The following is a 4,658-nucleotide window of genomic DNA, read 5'->3' on the forward strand; positions in this document are numbered from 1 at the left end:
TCAATATGGCGGTGAACGAAAAGAAGAGGATCGCGAGATTCTCATAATAAAAATTTCGACGATCAAGAACAAAATTGCGTCCGGGTAGACTCAGCCCTTGCCAATATGGCGGTGAACGAAAAGAAAAAGGTCGCGAGACCCTCATAATAACATAATGGAGATAAATAAACAAAATGGCGTACGAGCACACTCAGCCACTGGTTGTAGTATAAAAGTGGGTACCTGATCCATCAATAAGTGGTGGGGGTAACGCGAGATCCTCATAATGCAATGGCGGCAATCAAAAAAAAGAAAATGGCGGCAGGGTACACTCAGCCTCACAATATGGCGCTGAACGAAAGAAAAAGGTCGCGAGACCCGAATAATAAAATGGTGGCTATCAAACACAAAATGGCGGCCGGGTAGACTCAGCCCCTCCCAATATGGCGGTGAACGAAAAGAAAAAGGCCACGAGACCCTCTTATGCAATGACGGCAATCAAAAACAAAATGGCGGCCGGGTAGACTCAGCCCCTGTCAATATGGCGGTGAACGAAAAGAAAAAGGTCGCGAGACCCTCATAATAAAATAGTGGCTATCAAAAACAAAATTGCGGCCGGTTAGACTCAGCCCATGCCAATATGGCGGCGAACGAAAAGAAAAAGGACGCGAGACCCTCGTAATAAAATGGCGACAAAAACAAAATGGCGGCCGGGTAGACTCAGCCTCTTCTAAAACCAGTAAGCCTCTCAAACAGCATAAAAACAAAATGGCGGCCGGGTAGACTCAGCCTCTTTCAAAACCAATAAGCCTCTCAAACAGCATAAAAACAAAATGGCGGCCGGGTAGACTCAGCCCCTGCCAATATGGCGGTGAACGAAAAAAAAGGACGCGAGACCGTCATAATAAAAATGGCGTCAATTAAAAAAACAAAATGGCGGCCGGGTAGACTCAGCCCCTGGTGGCAGTCACGTGACTTAAAAGAGGGCGTGGCCTAATGATCACGTGAGTGGTTAAGGTTATGTCGAACTAAATTTAAATTTAAATCCCCCGCCAGGGGGTCACGTGACCAAATACTAGCCTCCGATTGGCTGCCTAATGATCACGTGATAGACCACGTGACAGACCACGTGGGTGGTTAAGGGCGGGTCGGTAAGTTGAGGAACTCCCTCCTCACAAAAGTGCACCAGCTCCCCCATAGTCTCACTACTACAGGGGGCACCAACTCATTGATTAGTCGAAAAGGGGCGGAGAAATTAGGCATCTGGGCGGGCCGGAGACAATGTGCATGTACGGTGTCAACGGTCAGTGGCAAATGCCAAACATTATGAGAGACCAGTTTTAACCTCCGAGAATTGGCAGGGTTGGATAAGGAAGTCGTTATACACGTTATCGAGGAGTTAATGGCGGGGTACGAGCTTATCATTGGGTGTGACATTCTACAACGGGTGGGGATCAAACAGGACGTCAATGACACGAAATGGCGGTATAAAATCGGTCAGCAACATTACCAAGTAACAGTACAAAGGAAGAGCGGGAATTTAAAAATCGGAGCGGTAGAGTGCAACGAGGCGTTGATACACTTGGTCGAGAAAAACGATGACCTGTTCTACCGAGAGGGGGAATTTTTGCCCTCCACGGGGAAAACCGAACACCGGATTCATCTGAAATCGGAAACCCCAATCTATGTAAAAGACAGGCGGTACCCCCAGGCCATGAGGATCGTCATCAGGGAACAGTTAGACGAACTCCTTAGACTGGGCATAATAAGACCCAGTAATTCCCCGTTTAATAGCCCATTATGGGTAGTGGAGAAGAAGTAGGGTGAACTGAGTGGGGCCGCGAAACAATAGCGAGTCGTTGTGGACTATCGGAAGTTGAATGAAGCGACGAAAGATGAGCGGTACCCACTGCCGCGGGTCTAGGACATACTAGACCGACTATCGGGGGCGACAATCTTTAGTACTTTAGACCTTAAGAGCGGATACCATCAGGTCAAGATGACAGAGGCAGATATACCGAAGACGGCATTCTCCTGGGAACGGGGGCACTTCGAGTGCGTGCGAATGCCTTTTGGGCTGAAGGGAGCGCCGTTGACTTTCCAACGTCTCATGTATGAACTTCAGAGGGGCCTAGACGAAGAATTCTCACAGGTATACAGGGACGACCTGATTGTTTTCAGTAAAAACGAGCGGTAGCATACCGAAGACTTGACGCAGGTTTTGACAGGGTTCGAGAATTCGGTCTCAAACTGTCGCGAGAAAAATCTAAATTTGGGCATAGCGAAATCCGGTTCTTGGGACATGCGGTGGTCGCAAAAAGGGGTACAACCAGATAGGGAACGTGTGAAAGCGATTCAAGACGCACCTTTACCGAGGAATACCCGGGAGTGATAGGAGTGAGGAGATTCCTGGGTATGATTAATTATTACAGCAAGTTCATCCCAGGTATTGCGGAAATTACGCATCCGCTTAGCGAAATTTTAAAGAAAGGAAAACGATTCGCCTTAGGCCCTGAACAGGTTGCTAGTATCGAGGAATGCCGGAAGATCCTAACAACGCGTCCTTTACTGGCCTTCCCCGATTTCCGTAGATCATTTAAGGTAACCACAGACGCTAGCGAGTTAGCTATTGGGGCCGTTTTGTCGCAGTATTTTGAAGAGGGCGAAAAACCTATCGCCTATGCGGGACGAAAGTTAAATTCGGATGAACAAAGATACAGCGCAATTGAACGCTAACTTTTAGCAGTGGTATGGGCTGTAGAGTATTTTAGGCAGAAAGTTTGAACTTGTAACAGACAATAAACCTCTCCTTCACCTCGGATCATTAAAAGAATCATCAGCACGAGTATGGCGATGGAAGGAAAGGCTCGCGGCATATAACTTCCACATTGTGCACAAGAAGGGCGTCGAAAATGTAGTGGCCGATTGGTTATCGCGAGACCTAGTGGTGAACGCGATCGAGGACGAGGAAGCACCTGTCGAACCATTTGCGCTGAGGTATCTACGCGATTGGGCGGAGAGCGGCCCGGAAATTCCATTAGTCCAGAACGAATCAGACGGGAAGGCAACACCAACAGACAGACCCGCGGAACTTCCAGAAATCGATGAAATCATCAACGATAAAAAGTTTCAAATTGTTATCAAATCCATGCAGGCCGCCGGAACGGAAACAAGGGCTAGTGTTTACGAGGGCCTATCGACTATATTGATGCGCACACCCGCTACAATAGAGGAAAATTGAATTGGAGAATTTATTTACGGAATTCGCGAGACCCGGTCGCAGTTGCCACGTGTACGTGGGAATAAGATAATAGTAGACAAACTAAGAAGATTGTGGAGACAGGAGCGAGTAGGCGTGGTGTATCCTTTAATCAGATGCCTACAACAGGTAGAAACGATCGCTGATCCAGAGGCGCAACGGAAACTCGTCGCCGACAACCACGCGGGCAAAACGAATCACAGGGGTATAGAGAAACATTGCGCGCTCTGAAACGGCTATACTTCTGGAAATCCATGAGGCGCACCGTGGGTGATTGTATCGCGGCGTGCGTCATATGTCAACAGGCCAAGTACGATAGCCGAACTGGTAACCACACCCACCACACTCGAACTCTTATAATCGGTCCTAGTGGACATATACTCCAATGAGAAACAGTCTTGGCTAACAGCGGTTGACCCATTGAGTAAAATTGCGATGGCCTACCCTATCGAAGCGAAGACCCCAGGGGCGGTATGGCAGGGGATCCTCCAATGGTGTGCAACTTATGGGGTACCAGACGAAATCACATCGGATTGCGGTAGAGAATTTGACAATGCACTAATTCGCAACGAGAGCAAAATATTGGCATTACCTGGCGACTCAACACTCCCCATCACATCAAGGTCAGGGGCGCGGTTGAACGATTGCACAACACGCTAGGGGAACACCTCCGATTGCTCAAGTTAAGGCGGAATCTCGAGCTATACGAAGCCATGCCGCGCGCAGTTATATCATACAATAATACTATACACGCAGCCACTGGGTTATCACCCGTAGAGATAGTATTCGGACAAAGGCGTCGCGATAGGGGAGACCTAATTACCACTAACAACAACGACCTCAGAACGAAACTTACAAGGGCGCAGCGCCAAGAGACATGGGCGAAAGTACGGGAGCGGTTGATACATGAGAAACAAGTACGCGTTATGAAAGCAAATGACCGCCCCATAGTCTGTAAAACAGGCCCGCTAGCTTTGGGTACGGTTGAGAACCGCCCGCAATAAAACGGCAGCTCGTTACGAGGGGCCCTATCGGATCACTACCCTTAGGGAACACAATTTATTTACGATAAAAGACGTAAATCACCCATTTAGGTCCCGCACAGTTCATCTAGAAGAATTACGAGTACTCCCCCTAGTACAAAGTGTCGAGCCGGACGAAGGCGCTCAGCCTGGACCATCAAGAGAGTGATTTTTTTTATTGTATCATTTCAGGTTATATGTAGTGTGTTATATTATGATGTAAGTGTATTGAAATATTTCTTTATGTTAAAAATATGTATATATATTTTCTTTTTCTCTCTTTGTAAGATGTTTAGTTTTAGTTTTTATTTAGTTCCTCCATACGAAGGAACTGGAGGGAGGGAGTTAGCTGTATATATCCTCATGATAATAATAAGAACCCTGTACTATTAGGATTA

The sequence above is a fragment of the Halyomorpha halys genome, unplaced genomic scaffold (assembly GCF_000696795.3).
Source record: "Halyomorpha halys isolate HHAL.00 unplaced genomic scaffold, Hhal_1.1 Scaffold202.1, whole genome shotgun sequence".
Lineage (NCBI taxonomy): Eukaryota > Metazoa > Arthropoda > Insecta > Hemiptera > Pentatomidae > Halyomorpha > Halyomorpha halys.